This window comes from Ranitomeya imitator, chromosome 3 (assembly GCF_032444005.1).
Source record: "Ranitomeya imitator isolate aRanImi1 chromosome 3, aRanImi1.pri, whole genome shotgun sequence".
Lineage (NCBI taxonomy): Eukaryota > Metazoa > Chordata > Amphibia > Anura > Dendrobatidae > Ranitomeya > Ranitomeya imitator.
In genome coordinates this window covers 54799059-54816840 of record NC_091284.1, presented here as the reverse complement: position 1 = coordinate 54816840, position 17782 = coordinate 54799059, and the positions used below count along the sequence as shown (strand labels likewise).

The window sequence follows — 17782 nt, the reverse complement described above, 5'->3', positions numbered from 1 at the left end:
TGAGATTCTATAATCTTGTTAAAATAGTAGAAAATAAAATGAAATACAGCAGCAGATGAAACAACTATTGAACACATCACCAATTTTCTATATATATTTCTAAAAGGGCTATTGAAATGAAATTCTCATCACATGTGGGTAACAACACATCCAATTCCCACAGGTAAAGAAATCAAACCATAAATGTCCATAAATTAAGTTATGTGTAATAATGAGAAGTAACGCATGAAAAAAGTATTGAACATGCTTATTAAATTTATTTAATACTTTGCACAAAAGCCTTTGTTGGCTTAGGTGTGATTTGGCATATTTATCCACACAAACACTTTGCAAATCCTGCTTGTCCCTTGGGCTCCTTCTATGAAATCTGTGCTTTAGTTTTTTCCATACATTTTCTCTTGGATTCAGGTCCAGTGATTGGCTGGGCCATTCTAACAGCTTTATTTTCTTTCTCCCAAACTAGTTGAGAGTTTCCTTGGTTGTGTGATTGTGATCATTGTGTTGCTGAAATATCCTTCCTCACTTCATCTTCGTCATCCTAAATTATGGCAGCAGATTTTTACCAAGAATGTATTGGTACATTTGTCAATTCATCATTCCTCCAATTAAATGACGTTTAGCCCCACACTATGATGTTTAAACTTCCAAACTCCATTGTTGGTATGATGATATGCAATGCATCCAAACATGGTGTGTATTATGGCATCCAAAGAGTTAAATTTTGGTTTCATCTGACCAGACTATGTTCTCCCAGTATTTCACAGGCTTGTCTAAATGTTGTTAAGCAAACATTAACATGCTTGATAATGCTTTTTGTTCAGCAATGGAGTATTGCATGGTGAGCGTGCATACAGGCCATGGAGGTTGAGTACCTTACTTATAGTTTTATCTGATACAAGTGTAACTGCTGATGCCAGGTAAATTTGTAGCTCTGCACAGGTGACCCTTGTGTCTTGGACAGCTATTTGGATAATGCTTTCGTTTCTCTGAAATCTTGCGGGGAGCACCTGGTCGTGGACTGCTTACGATGAAATGATGTTCATTCAACTTCTGGATTATAATCACAACAGCCCTCACTGGAGCCTTCAGTAGTTTCGAAATTCTTCTAAAACCAATACCGTCAGTATGTTTTACAACAATAAGGTTGCAAAGGTCTTTAGACAGCTCACTGGTTTTTTCCATCATTAGTTGTTTGTAGTTGCAGTTTGGTGATGAGATATCTTTTTATAGTCCATCATTTGAACCAGCTGATATTATTTTTCACTAAGTGGCAGGGTCTCTTTCTAAAAAAACACTAATAGTCCATCGTTTTAATTCACTGTGTAAAGTATATCATGACTATCCATTTGCACCAATTGCAAAGAAGAAGGTGGATCAAATGCGGCATATTGGAACAAAATAAAAAGATTAATCACTGAAAGGTAAAAATAGATAAGCTATTAAAATATTCGTGAATGTTCTTGGTGATAAATATTAACGCACAATATTAGTATACCTCGGACGAAAGCTGGTTTTACAAACAAATTATTCATAAAAAATAAGTTGTTAGAGTTAAAAAATGTCACATACCATATGGTTGCACAATGATGTAGCAATCCACAGGACTTGAGAGGGTTTCTGCTGGTGTTCGACACAGAGGTGAAGCCGAGAGCTAAAGCAATGAGCCGGTTAAGACATGGAATGAAGAAGTCTGCATGTGTAGAAGCAGGAGCATGTATGCTGGATACAGGGCAGAAAAAAGGATGGCCATCAAAGTTGGACACGGCGTGTGATGTGACAAAGATTGGAGACTCAGATGAACGAAAAAGCTTTCAAAAGGTTTATCTGAGAGTTTTTTACTAATCATTTGTTTTGTCTAACCAGTAGTGGTCCGAGGTATACTAATATTGTATGCTGATATTTTTCACCAATAACATTCACAATCATTTTAATAGGTTATCTACGGTTTACCTTTTAGTGATTTATATTTTCATGTTATTCCAATAGACATCACTTGGTCCACCTTCTTCTATGCAATTGGATATTCATGATTTACTTTATACACAGTGAATTAGTGTGACGGACGAGTAGTGTTTTTTGTTTTGACATTTTTATGGCTTATCAAACAGGATCCGTGATTCTGCCTCCAGATTTGTCACGATATATGTGTCCTTTTTACCCCTATCAATAGGGCGCTGGTGTATTTCTTTAGTTAGGATTTCTTTTTATTGACTGATAGATTTCAGCTGGTGTCATGACTTTTCATGACTTCATGACTTTTTGCACCTCGCTTTCTACATGTGTTCAATACTTTATCCTTTGACATTGCTCTTTATTACACATACCGTATATACTCGAGTATAAGCCGACCCGAGTATAAGCCAAGACCCCTAATTTTGCCACAAAAACTGGGAAAACTTAATGACTCGAGTATAAGCCTAGGGTGGAGAATGCAGCAGCTACCGGTAAATGTCAAAAGTAAAAATAGATACCAATAAAAGTAAAATAAATTGAGACGTCAGTAGGTTAAGTGTTTTTGAATATCCATATTGAATCAGGAGCCCCATATAATGCTCCATAAAGTTCATGATGGGCCCCATGTGATGCTCCATATTAAAATATGCCCCTTATAATGCTGCGCAAATGTTGATTATGACCCAATAAGATGCTCCATACAGACATTTACCCCATATAATGCTGCACAAATACTGATTATGGCCCCATAAGATGCTCCATACAGACATTTGCCCCATATAATGCTGTGCAAATGTTGATTATGGCCCCATAAGATGCTCCATAGAGACATTTGTCCCATATAACGCGCCACAAATGTTGATTATGGCCCAAAAGATGCTCCATAGACACATTTGCCCCATATAATGCTCCACAAATGCTGATTATGGCCCCATAGGATGCTCCATAGACACATTTGCCCCGTGTAATGCTCCACAAATGCTGATTATGGCCCCATAGGATGCTCCATAGACACATTTGCCCCATATAATGCTGCACAAATGCTGATTATGGCCCCATAAGATGCTCCATAGACACATTTTCCACATATGCTGTCGCTGCGATTAAAAAAAAAAAATCACATACTCACCTCTCGTCGCGCCCTCTGACCTGAGCGTCACAGCAGAGGACGCGGAAGACGGAGCGGTGGTGAAACAAAGAGAGGTGAATATTGCGCAATGCTGATCACCCTCCCGGTTATACTCACCTGCTCCTGACGTGGTGCCTGCACATCCTTGGTTCTCTGGGCGCCAGCAGCTTCTTCCTTTGTTGAGCGGTCACATGGTACCGCTCATTACAGTAATGAATATGCAGCTCCACCACTATGGGAGTGGAGTCGGGTCCATATTCATTACTGAATATATACTCGAGTATAAGCCGAGAGGGGCAATTTCAGCCTAAAAAAATGGGCTGAAATTCTCAGCTTATACTCGAGTATATACGGTAGCTTAATTCACAGACATCTATGGTTTTATTTGTTGTGTGGATTGTATGGGTTGTTACCGGCATTTGGTGAAAATTTCGTGTCAATAGCACCTTTAGAAATATATTAACCTAGAATTGGTAACATGTTCAATACTTATTTATACAAATGATGTACAAAATGTAAAAAAATAAAAATAAAAATATGCTGTTTTCATCGCCAAATAGCCAATGATCAGCCAAAAACAAGAATAATATAGCAATTATGATGCTTATCTGCAGCGGTCACAGGTCCCTATGTCATAATATCACTGCTAAAGTATGTAGAAACTGGAGAGCATTGAGAATGGGTGGCAAGGCACTGATGGAATGAGTATTACTTATTTAAATTTTTTAACCCATTCTCAACCCTTTTACAAACTACTAGGTTTTAAGTTGTGATATGTTGGTAAAGGCTACAGTGTTCTCATTATAAGTTTCCAAAGAATGTGTCTGTATCTTTCAATATAAGATGTTTGATTAAGTTAGGCATGATTCTGTATATTTAATATCTTAAAAATAAATCAATTTCCATATCTAAATCATTCTGCCTATTTTTTATGTAAGTATCAATGACTTTCAAATCTTACCAGTCTATTTGTCAGGAAGAATATATGTATTGCACAGACCTTTATAAGGTGCACTCTGAAGATCAGAAAATGTGTCATAGGAATGAAATGTACAATTGAAAGCACTCGATGTACTGAAAACCTCTTTCCATGTGAACACTTTGATACAGATTTTTTTTCTATTGATTGAATCATCTTGCGGGATATTGATACTAACCCAGAAAGCATTCATTCCTGAAGAGTTCTTAAGTGCAGTAATGTGTAACTTTACTCTCCTTGTAGTATATTCCTGTCTTAAATTGACAAAAAATGAACTCAGAATGATAGATGTCATTGATGGTCCAAGTGGACAATGTAAATAAGTACAATAAACATTAAATTATTTGGTAATTTCCAATGCGAGCAATCATTTATTGAGCACTTTTGAGGTCTGTTCTTTGAACGTTTTGGTCTTTTTGCACATTGGGATTAATTCTATTGACCATTGTAAAGCTGTATGTAGCTGGTCTAACCAACCAATTTTGTTGAGACCAGATGTCTATGACAATGTATGGGAACTAGTGATGAGTTTTCTGAGCATGCTCGGGTGTACTCCGAGTTTCTTGGGCATGCTCGTAGATTATGTTTGTGTCCCTGCAACTGCATGATTTATGGCTGCTAGACAGCCGGAATACATATGGGGATTTCCCCCCCAAAAAAGAACCCTGTATGTGTTCAGGTTGTCTAACAGCTGCAAATCATGCGGCTGCGGGGACACAAACATAATCTACGAGGATGCCCAAGATACTCGGAGAACACCGAGCATGCACGGAAAACTCGAGTAACGAGCACACTCGCTCATCACTAATGGGAACCTCCAAATTCCTAACTCTGCTACAACAGATATTGTATTGGAAAAGAGAGATAATTTTTAATTTCAATGCCCAGCTTTTTTTTCTCAAAGGAAATAATCCACCGCAAGACATGCCTGGCAGTGACTTACTCCTAACCGTGTAAATTGAATGCATACTTGCTCGGTTAAGGTGACCACACATGTCTATAGTTGGGTTATGTTTTAAGCCCAAAGTCTGTGAAAAAAGTAAAGGTGTGCAGAAAGCTTTGTTCATATCACATTCAAAGCATAGAGGGTCCTTTTGTCCTCCATTGGGCTGAAATATGCTGTCATACCTTTTTTCATACTGTGAAAGAGTGTAATGGCGGAGCTATTCCACATAAATTATATCAAGTGGTATGTTCTTTACAAAAGCATCCAATTGGCATCATATCCTACTACAATGGAAAGTTTATAAAAGAAGATCCTTTCTACAAATTCTGCCAAATTAAGCCAAATTGTGACATGAATTTAGCCTAGGAATTCCCTAGTTCAGAAGTCCCCAATGTTTTCGAGCCTCTAGGATGCTTTTTTATATTGTAGTTGGTGTACTCAAAGGAAAAGTATAGGCCAAGAACATGACTTTTTCCACAGGATCAAGACAATCTCTGGTTCCACTAGTTAAGAATCTAGATGCAATTGACTAAAGAGCCACAAATGGTTTCTAGACCATTGATTGCAGATAACTGTCCTAGCTAAATTGATCTATAATTTTCAACGTGGTGACATTGAATGTCCACAAAAAATAAAACGTTAAGCAACAGTACTCACAATTGACCTTGAACTTCATTGGTCTCAGGAGGGGATTATTAAATACTTTATTTTCAGCACAGTTTGATTTATAACGAATTTCTAATAGGATCATCCATGCAGCCTTCAAGGCAACAACTGGAGGGCCTCATTCAAATATTGAAGATTTAAAACACTTTATGTGCTGCTGTCTTCTGGTGGTGTGGAAAATGCGGGGCTAATTCAAGCATTTTCTGTTGACAGGTGAAAGCATCCTTCTATAAAGACTCCCCAGCTGTACGAAAAATCTGCTCAAACAAAATGGTAGCAGCAGGGCAGCACAACCCCTCCAATGCATAGAGGGACAGCTCATACCAGGTGTCCAACTTTGAGACCCAATAGTTGCAGTTCGCGAAGGAATGAGGGTGTATGCTGGTTTTGTTAGCCAGATACTGCTTGACCATCTTTAAAAAGTTTTCTCTCCTTGTCTAAAATATCTGATAATCAGCGCCTGAATGCTGGGATGGTGTCATGAAAATGACCTAGGACTTTGACAGTGTACCCCTGCTTCTGCTGTGCTTGGTGTGTGTCTCCCTCACCTTTCCTCCTTGGTTGGGCAAGGTAGCTTGTCTCCTGCTTCTAGCATTGTGTGATTGGAATTTTTTCCACAAAGGCCTTCTTTTAGTAGACCTCTCATCCTCAGCAAGTAGAGATGGAAGGTTCTCCTTGAAACAAGGGTCTGTTAACCCCTTCGCGACATGCGCCATACTAGTACTGCGCTGCCGGCACTGCATTTGTGCCAGCAGCAGTACTAGTACGGCGCACCGATCACCGCGGTCTCGGGCTGAGCGCCGCGGTGATCGGGTTTGGGTGTCAGCTGTATATGACAGCTGACACCCCGCAGCAATGCCCACGATCGGCGCTAGTGCCGATCGCGGGCATTTAACCCCTCTGATGCCGCTGTCAGTAGTGACAGCAGCATAGAGGGGGATCGCGCAGGGACAGGGGCTCCCTGCGCTCTCCCACCGGAGCAACGCGATGAGATCGCATTGCTCAGGTGATCCGGAAGAAGTCCCCGGATCCAAGATGGCCGCGGGACTCTTTCCGGGTCATGAAATGACCTGGCTAGCCGGCGCCTGCTGAGAGTTGCTGAGAGCAGGCGCCGGAAAGCCACCTAAACATGCCTGTCAGATCGTTGATCTGACAGAGTGCTATGCACACTGTCAGATCAATGATCTGATCTAATACAATGATGTCCCACCCTGGGACAATGGTAGAAAGTAAAAAAAAAAAAAATAGAATGTATAAAAAAATAAAAAAATCCCCAAATAAAGGAAAAAAAAAACATTTCCCAGTAAATCCATTTATTTATGTAAATTAAAAAAAACAATAAAAGTACACATATTTGGTATCGCTGCGTCCGTAACGACCCGCTCTATAAAACTATCCCACTAGTTAACCAACAAAAACAAGGCAAAAAACATTGCTTTATTATCATACAGGCGAACAAAAAATGGAATAACACGCGATCAAAAAGACAGATATAAATAACCATGGTACCGCTGAAAACGTCATCTTGTCCCGCCAAAAAAAAGCCACCATACAGCATCATCAGCAGAAAAATAAAAAAGTTATAGCTCTCAGAATAAAGCGATGCAAAAACAATTATTTTTTTATATAAAAGTTTTTATTGTGTAAAGGCGCCAAAACATAAAAAAAATTACATAAATGAGGTATCGCTGTAATCGTACTGACCTGAAGAATAAAGCTGCTTTATCAATTTTACCACACGTGGAACAGTATAAACGCCCCCCCCTAAAAGAATTTCAGGAATTGCTGGTTTTTGTTCATTCCGCCTCCCAAAAATCGGAATAAAAAGCGATCAAAAAATGTCATCTGCCAGAAAATGGTACAAATAAAAACGTAAACTCATCCCGCAAAAAACAAGATCTCACATGACTCTGTGGGCCAAAATATGGATAAATTATAGCTCTCAAAATGTGGTAATCCAAAACTATTTTTTGCAATAAAAAGCGTCTTTTAGTGTGTGACAGCTGCTAACCCTAAAAATCTGCCAAAAAACGCTATAAAAGTAGATCAAACCCCCCTTCATCACCCCTTTAGTTAGGGAAAAATAATAAAATGTAAAAAAATGTATTTATTTCCATTTTTCCATTAGGGTTAGGGTTATGGCTAGGGTTAGGACTAGGGTTAGGACTAGGGTTAGGGCTAGGGTTGGGGTTGGGGTTGGGGTTAGGGCTAGGGTTAGGGTTGGGATTAGGGTTTCAGTTAGAATTGGGGAGTTTCCACTGTTTCGGCACATCAGGGGCTCTCCAAACGCGACATGGCATCCGATCTCAATTCCAGCCAATTCTGCTTTGAAAAACTAAAACAGTGCTCCTTCCCTTCTGAGTTCTCCTGTGTGCCCAAACAGTGGTTCCCCCCAACATATGGGGTATCAGCGTTCTCAGGACAAGTTGGACAACAACTTTTGTGGTCCAATTTCTCCTGTTACCCTTGGGAAAAAAATTGCGGGCTAAAACATTATTTTGTGGAAAGAAAAAATGATTTTTTAATTTTCACAGCGCTACATTCTAAACTTTAGTGAAAAAAATGGGGGTTAAAAGTGCTCACCACACATCTAGATAAGTCCCTTATGGGGGTCTTCTTTCCAAAATGGGGTCAATTGTGGGGGGTTTCCACTGTTAAGGCACGTCAGGGGCTCTCCAAATGCGACATGGGTTCCGATCTCAATTCCAGCCAATTTTGCATTGAAAAGTCAAACGGCACTCCTTCCCTTCCGAGCTCTGCCATGCGCTCAAACAGTGGTTTATCCCCATATATGAAGTATCAGCGTACTCAGGACAAATTGCACAATAACGTTTGGGGTCCAATTTATCCTGTTACCCTTGCGAAAATAAAAAAATTGGGGCAAAAAGATCATTTTTTGTGAAAATTAATATGAATTTTTTTTTACGGCTCTACATTATAAACTTCTGTGAAGCACTTGGAGGTTCAAAGTGCTCACCACACATCTAGATTAGTTCCTTAGAGGGTCTAATTTCCAAAATGGTGTCACTTGTGGGGGTTTCCACTGTTTAGGCACGTCAGGGGCTCTCCAATCGCGACATGGGCTCCGATCTCAATTCCAGCAAATCTTGCATTGAAAAGTCAAATGGCGCTCCTTCCCTTCCGAGCTCTGCCATGTGCCCAAACAGTGGTTTACCCCCACATATGGTGTATCGGCGTACTCAGGACAAATTGTACAACAAATTTTGTGGTCCAATTTCTCCTGTTACCCTTGGTAAAATTAAACAAATTGGACCTGAATTAAAAATTTTGTGAAAAAAAAGTTAAATGTTCAATATTTTTTAGTGGATGCTTTCCTGAAACGGAAAGTACTTGCAAGCAGCATAATACAAAGAATAGCAGGTTTACCCAGAATCCTTTGCAGTAGGCGGAGCTATGCAAATCATCTCTTTATGCTGCTTGCAAGTACTTTCTGCTTCAGGAAAGCATCCACTATGTATTTCCTTTAAGTAGAGGGCTTTTCGGTCTCTTTTGTCCCGCTACATTTAGCCCAACTTGGGTCTCTCCCTAAGGTGGCTAGCATATATGTATCGCTTGCTCACCGAGCAATATTTTTTAAACATTCAAAAAATTCCTGTGAAGCATCTGAAGGGTTAATAAACTTTTTGAATGTGGTTTTGAGTACCTTGAGGGGTGCAGTTTTTAGAATGGTGTCACATTTGGGCATTTTCTGTCATACAGACCCCTCAAAGTCACTTCAAGTGTGAGGTGGTCCGTAAAAAAAATGGTTTTGCAAATTTTGTTGCAAAAATGAGAAATCGCTGGTCAACTTTTAACCCTTATAACTCCCTAACAAAAAAAATTATGTTTTCAAAATTGTGCTGATGTAAAGCAGACATGTGGGAAATGTTGTTTATTAACTATATTATGTGATATAACTCTAATTTAAGGGCATAAAAACAAAGTTTGAAAATTGCTAAATTTTCATAATTTTCGACAAATTTTTGTTTTTTTTACAAATAAATGCATGTCATATCGAAGAAGTTTTACCAATATCATGAAGTACAATACGTCACGAGAAAACATTGACAGAATCACCAGGATCCGTTGAAGCGTCTCAGAGTTATGACCTCATAAAGTTACAGTGGTCAGAATTGTAAAAATTGGCACTGTCACTTAGGTGAAAACAGGCTTCGGGGTGAAGGGGTTAAAGATATGTATTTGATTTGAAAATATCTTAAATGGAAGCCTGCAGACAAAATGGAGGATTAGCTGAACATATATTACAGATACCGATTAATGTGTGTACGTGCTCTAAGTCATACCTGTCAGCAGATTTTAGAACACTCAGGTGGACTTTGATATGCCAACGTGTCCACTGAGCTAATCAAGAATGAAGTAATGCCTAAAAAATGAATATAGTCATAAAACTAATGAATATTGATTAAAGTCCTCGTGAGGGAGGAGGACTTAAGGGGTTTAACAACAAATTTACATTGATAAGTGATAACCTATAAAAGGATGTGCCTTCCGATCAATAAACAGATCTTGCTGCCAATGACTGTGTCTTCAATCACGAGTGGTTTTGTCTTCATGTAAACGATAATCTCTCCGAACGATACAATTTGGCAACAGACAATTAAGATGATCACTCATTCAGAGTGACCTTAACATTTTCGTTCATCTAAGAGACAAAATAGGTAAATTTTGGCTAAGAAACGTAGATACCATTGGGGTCTCACAGGGAGTACCTGATGAATTCAAAGCCAGGGATGAGGTATCAGCTACATTTGAATCCTTCATCCCCATGATAGGGGATAAAATGGATAAACTACCTATGTTGCAATCATCAACAGTTTGCTACAAAATACACTAAGGATGCTATAAAGGGATTTATTGACCCATACATTTGCAATAGCTATTCTATTTATTTTAATTGAGTTAGCCTTAATTCTATGCTGCACAGCTCCATAGCTTAAGAAAATTATGATTAAACCATGGAAACCACAGTGATGACCATGCACACCGACTCCGATCTATAATCTTTATTTTTTATATAACATATTCCGCAGCGCTTTACAGTGTTCACACATTATTATCGCTGTCCCTGATGGGGCTCACAATCTAAATTCCCTATCAGTATGTCTTTGGAATGTGGGAGGAAACGGGAGAACCCAGAGGAAACCCATGCAAACACGGGGAGAACCTACAAACTCCTTGCAGATGTTGTCCTTGTTGGGATTTGAACCCAGGACTCCAGGGCTGCAGTGCTAACCACTAAGCCACCATGCTGCCCTGATGACCTTCTAGATGAAAGATGCTGCTGTGATACCATGAGAGGAATTCCATATCCACCTCCCTGGAATATGTCTGCCTGAAACATGCCAATGAGGGAGAGATTAGGATCTGATAGGATCTGACTTCCTTCTACACAAGTCCATTAAGAGGGATCCATCTACTAAAGATGGGTCATCTTGTAAGCGGTGAAACAGCCATTGGTGCACTAGGACAGATCAATAGGCTCAACGAGATTAGGGTTTTGATTTTACATATCTCCAAATGGGGACTGTTAAGTATATGTATTTGATTTGAAGATATCCAAAATGGACGCTTGCAGACAAAAATGACGCTTAGCTGAATATATATCACAGATTCTGATTAATGTATGTATGTGTTCTAAGTCATACCTGTCAGCAGGCTATAGAACACATGAATATTGATTAAAGTCCTCCTGGTTTAGCAGAGTTACCAACCAGTACTCTTTTTTGGCCAAAATGAATATAATGTGAGGGTCACGGGAAAGGCAGCAGTATATAAAGTCAGCCATATGTGCCAAGTTTCTTACAGCTAACACTTCCCTGTCTCCACCAATATGACAAGAGATGAGCAAACATTGTCGGCTCCCTCCTTGTTCAGAAAGCTGTAGCACTTACAGAAGAAGCTTCTTTAGGATCACGGATACATGGAGCACTCCCGATAATCATCTGTTTGGCGACGCAGCTGCATGTGTCGCGGCTGTGTGACAGTCACAACACACAGGCTGTCCATGCATGTGTTGTGTCTGTCACACAGCTGTGACACATGCAACTGCAGCGCCGGACACCTGATTATCGTGAGCGCTCCAGGTAGCCGGGCTCCCAATGCAGCCTCTTCGGTAAGCGCTATAGCTTGCCGAATACTGGAGGGAACCGAAGATGTTCATTCATCTGTAATGATGATGACTCTCCATCTTTTCCTTCTCCCTCTTTTCCTCCTCATTCTTCTCCACAGCACATCCATGTACGAAACACGTGATGAAGCTTATGTGGTTACCAGCTTCTGTTGTGCTAGCAACCGGCTCCTTTTCCTCCTCCTCTTTTTCAATTCTTCAGCTCCTCCTTTTCCACCTTCTCATTGTTACCCACTCCCTGCTGAGCAGATGAGATAAGGTTGGACTGGGTAGTATCTCCCTGTTTTATGTCTTCTTCCATTGCCACCTTGTCCACATGCAAAGCTTCATGTTTAATTGTCAACTGTTTAAGTAGACAGAGAAGCAAGATTGTTGCACTGATTATGGAATCATTGCCACTCACCATCTTTGTGGAATCCTCGCAGTCGTGGAATCCTCGCAGTCATGGAGAACTGCACAAATGTCAGAAATCCATGCTTACTCTTCAGTTGTTTTGTGCGGAGGCTAACCAGAATACCAACGAGCATGTTGGAGTGAGTATTACACAACTGGCCTCTGTTGCTCACAAAGCCTTACCAGCATACATAGTGTAGAGTTCCAGCACGTGGTAACATCTCACACCATTCGGTCAGTTGGCACCTGCAAGTAGCTGTAGCTGACTTGCGGAAATTGCTTATGTGGCGTACCTTGACCATAATCTCTGGAAAATCTGGGTAGGTTTTCAGAAGCCGGTGAACTGCCAAGTTGAACCACCAATCACGTGGGCAAGCATGGAACGTGTGTGAGCTTGCCAAGCTTCACAGCTACCACCAAGTTACGGCCTTATCACACGTCCATGAATGGTAGTAGGTTTAGCTCCGAGAGCCACATATTTGTTATTCCTTTCAATAACTCTGCTGCAGTGTGTGGTATGTCTCCTAGACAAGTTAGCTTCAGCAGAGGCTGTTGCCACTTTGCTGAGGCAGTGCTGCAGAGCTTCCAGCTTCCGGGTAATGTGGACGCCGTGCTCTGAAATAATACATGGGAGATGTAGGTTGGAAAAGAGCAGGTGGATGTGCAGGAACTGGTGTAGGAGGTGGAGTAAACTCTGATAAAATTAGGACCAGCAATCCTAAGAGTTGGTAGCACTAGCACATGTGCTGTGCCATGGTGGACTCAGCCCTAGCCTCCACAATATTCACCCAGTGTGCAGTCAGGGAAATATAGCATCCCTGGTGACAAGCGCTTACCCACATGTATGTTGTTAAGTGGACAATGCATGTGTGTTAGTAAGGGCATGGGTAATGTTCATGGACACGTGCTGTGAAAGGCGGAGATGACACACCGGGTGAAATAGGGGTGGCTAGGGACCAAGTACCGAGGGACAGCTGCAGCCATCATTTGGTGGAAAGCCTCTGAGTCTACAAGCTTAAATGGCAACATTTCCATGGCAAGCAGCCTGGAAATTTGACCATTTACTATTTTAGCCTGTGGGTAGGTGGCTGTGAACTTTCTTTTTTGTTCCAAGGCCAGGGTAGGAACAGCTGAATGCTGTGCTGGGACGAGGATTTGGAAGTGTCTAATGATGGTGCCTCTGAATGTACAAGGACAGCTGCAGTGCAGGAGGCAGACTGTGCCAGTATCATAGACAGGGGATTGGCAAACACCTAGCACATGGGAAGAGGCAGTGGTGTTACCCGCTGCCACCAATTGTGGACCCAGGTGTTGTGTCTATTGTGTCGAGTGCTTAGATGACATGTACCTGATCATGCTGGTGGTGGTTAGGCTCTTAGTAGTCAGGCCTCTGCTGGCACAAGTTGCAAATAAGCATTTTTTATCTCAAAACTCTCTTTAAAAAAGTACCAGACTGGGGAACACCTAACCCTTTGACAAAGAAATTCACGAGTGCCAGTGCTCTGCCAAACAGCTTCCCATCTTCTCTCTCTGGTCACCCCATCTAATTTTTTTGCTTGTGTAGGTGCTGCCACTCCCTCACCCTCAGCACTTCTGGCCTTGCTCTGCATGCCAGCTTCCCAGGTTGTGTCAGTGACTTTATTTTTCTATAGCCCAAGCCTCCCACAGTAGCTAGGATTACAGGTGTGCACCACAGCACCCGGCAGTGACTTTGCTATTCACCACCTTGTCTTCCACCGTCACACCCTGATCCTCCTGATTTGGTGACTTAACAGCAACCTTGGTTATCGTCAACTGTGTCTCATCATAATCTACCTCCTTAGAAAAAATATTCTGTTCTCCACTGTAATCTTCTGGTAACCATGGCTGCTCTAATTGTTTGCATCACTAAACAGCATGTCCTCCTGTCCCTCTTGTAACATGGTGAGATGCCACAGTCAAGAAATTATAATGTGAATAGCTCCTCAGAGTGTCTTATTGTGGGATTACTGGTCTCCTGGGACTTGACATTAAGTGATCCAGATGCTCAGGTGGTGAGACTTGACAGTGTGAAAGACTGATTTGTGCTTGTCTGCTATACAACTGTCTGCAATACAACTGACCACCTGTTCACACTGGCATGGCTTCAGAAGTGTTATCCCTTGCCTACCTGCAAATTGGGACAGGAAGTTATGTGTCGTAGATGAGCATGTTGCTTGTGCTTCAGCAACAGGCATAATCGCACCTTCCCCACGTCATCGCCATCTGGGTGCACCATCATCAGCACGTCTACTTCCCCTTGCCTTACCGCATGCCTTACACATTTTGTAATTGCTAGGTATCTGAAAACCAAGTTTCCTTCATTAATTGAAACTACATTTTTTAATAAAAAAAAAATATTTGGTCACCTTCAGCAGGCCAAGAGGTTTATAAAAAAAAAAATGCAAACTACTGTAATTTCACACAAAGCAGCTTAAACTGTATGGTTGACAATAGTCAATTTTTTAAACAAAATAGTTTTGTGAACTGTCGAAGAGTGTAGGTCTCAATACCCTTTGTTATTACAGGTACCATAGTAAGCTGGGAGAATGATGTTTGTCTTATTGGGAACCTGACAGCTGCCCTAGTCTTCCAAAACAGCAACCATTTATGTATCAAACTTTTCTCCTGCATTGGAACAAGCTTACATATATGGCTTAGTGTTTGCTATATTAATAAAAAACTGAACCATGAAGCTGTGCTCGTACTATGCAAATTAGTGGTTGACTACTTGAGGAGCCATTGACTACTCTGGACTAATCTTTTCTCTAATCATGTAAACATGCTCCTTTGGGCATGAGTAACACAATTTGCGAAAGTGATATCACTGCCGGCGTTTTGCAAATATTGCACATGCACATTATGTTCTCCTTGCTTGGGAATGCATAATGAATCCGAACCCAAACAGTTGCAGAGAAGTTCCACACCAAGGCATTTACAGTCCACTGCTGAAGCCACGGATCTACACCTGGCTTCATTATGCATTCCCAGGGAGGTAGAACATTGAATGCATGAACAATATTTGAAGAGAGCTAATGGTAACAACACTCTAAAGGTACCGTCACACTAGACGATATCGCTAGCGATCCGTGACGTTGCAGCGTCCTCGCTAGCGATATCGTCCAGTGTGACAGGCAGCAGCGATCAGGCCCCTGCTGTGCTGTCGCTGGTCGGGGAAGAAAGTCCAGAACTTTATTTCGTCGCTGGACTCCCCGCAGACATCGCTGAATCGGTGTGTGTGACACCGATTCAGCGATGTCTTCACTGGTAACCAGGGTAAACATCGGGTAACTAAGCGCAGGGCCGCGCTTAGTAACCCGATGTTTACCCTGGTTACCATCGTAAAAAAACAAACAGTACATACTTACATTCAGCTGTCTGTCCCTTGCCGTCTGTTTCCTGCACTGACTGCTGGCCGCAAAGTGAAAGTGAAAGCACAGCACAGCGGTGAGTCACACAGCGGTGACTCACCGCTGTGGCTGTGCTCTGCTTTCACTTTACGGCCAGCAGTCAGTGCAGGAAACAGACGGCAAGGGACAGACAGCTGAATGTAAGTATGTACTGTTTGTTTTTTTACGATGGTAACCAGGGTAAACATCGGGTTACTAAGCGCGGCCCTGCGCTTAGTTACCCGATGTTTACCCTGGTTACCGGGGACCTCGGGATCGTTGGTCGCTGGAGAGCGGTCTGTGTGACAGCTCTCCAGCGACCAAACAGCGACGCTGCAGCGATCCGGATCGTTGTCGGTATCGCTGCAGCGTCGCTAAGTGTGACGGTACCTTTAAGGTACCTTCACACTGAATAACTTAACAACTATAAAGATAGCGATCCGTGACGTTGCAACGTCCTGGATAGCGATATCATTGTGTTTGACACGCAGCAGCGATCTGGATCCTGCTGTGACATCGTTGGTTGGAGCAGAAAGGCCAGAACTTTATTTCGTCGCTGGATCACCCGCTGACATCGCTGAATCGGCATGTGTGACACCAATCCAGCGATGTCTTCACTGGTAACCAGGGTAAACATCGGGTTACTAAGCGCAGGGCCGCGCTTAGTAACCCGATGTTTAACCTGGTTACCAGTGTAAATGTAACACAAACACTACATACTTACATTCCGGTGTCTGTCGCGTCCCCCGGCGTTCTGCTTCCCTGCACTGTGTCAGCGCCGGCTGGCCGTAAAGCAGAGCACAGCGGTGACGTCACCGCTCTGCTTTATGGCCGGAGCTTACACAGTGCAGGGAAGCAGAGCGCCGGGGGACGCGACAGACACCGGAATGTAAGTATGTAGTGTTTTTTTTTTTTTTACATTTACACTGGTAACCAGGGTAAACATCGGGTTACTAAGCACGGCCCTGCGCTTAGTAACCCGATGTTTAAACTGGTTACCAGGGGACTTAGGCATCGTTGATTGCTGGAGAGCTGTCTGTGTGACAGCTCTCCAGCGACCACACAGCGACGCTGCAGCGATCGGCATCGTTGTCTTGATCGCTGCAGCGTCTCTAAATGTGACGGTACCTTTAGAAATCATGTCACTCATACCCACAAAGGCGTGTATACATGATTATAAGGAGAATAAGTCCAAGCTAATTATCACCTCACACCCCCCCATCTAGTCAACCACTAACTTGCAAAGTGCAAGTGCAGATTCAAAGCAATATGCTAAGCCACATAAAGGTGCGTGTTAGAGTGCAGGAAAAAATTGCTATGTATACCATAGGACAGCTGTGAGTTTCCATTAAAATTGTTAGGGATTAAATGGATTATCCAGTCTCCATCCAATACAAGAAAAAAATAAAAACTTAAAAATATTTAACAATGTATTTGCATACAAATCCAAGTACAATAAATGAGCAAAATACAATATAAGTAAGTAAACCACATGTCCCAACACTTTCCTTCATTGGCGGAAGAATAAGAAGTTTGTGAAATTGAAGTTAGTTGTGTAGTGTAAGAGCTATCCACAAGCCATTACAATAAGTATGTGCAAGGAAATACAGTTTAAGGTACTGATGTTTCCCCACTGACTACATCATAGTGCAACACCCCCAAACATCACATAAGTTGATAATACTCTTACACAATAGATGGGGCAGCATTTCCTTGTAATGTAGGCAAGTTTTGACTTTGTCATCTCAAAGAATTTCAGGAAAGAACTGCAGGGGACAATAAACTGTATTCCCAAATGGATAATCAGTATGATAATTTAACTTTACTTAATACTTTGAGTTGATTTCCAGATAATTTTATGTGGCTGGATATCCCCCTTAATATGAGATTGATAAAACAGCCATAGCCATGCTTGACTGCCACACCATTCAAGCTCTTTCTTAATTGAGTGAAAAGGGATGCTTGACATCCACATTCTAGTATTAATAAGAGTCCCAACATTGATTCCTATAGCTAACTTACATTTATCATCTATCCTGTGGTTAGGTGGTATATTTGAGGAGCAAATCCCGACCTACATCCATTACACCTGGACGAGGGTGATCAGTTCTCTTAGTCAGATACCTCTAGCACTCAATCATTTCAGTAGGCCTTTATTTCT

General features: G+C 41.6%; 1 protein-coding gene across 3 annotated transcripts in view; it reads left to right on the top strand.

The window, feature by feature from the left end:
• Positions 1 to 17782, top strand: part of NCAM2 (neural cell adhesion molecule 2) — a 627216-nt gene that overhangs the window by 562785 nt on the left and 46649 nt on the right. The gene's annotated exons all lie outside the window — the stretch shown is intronic.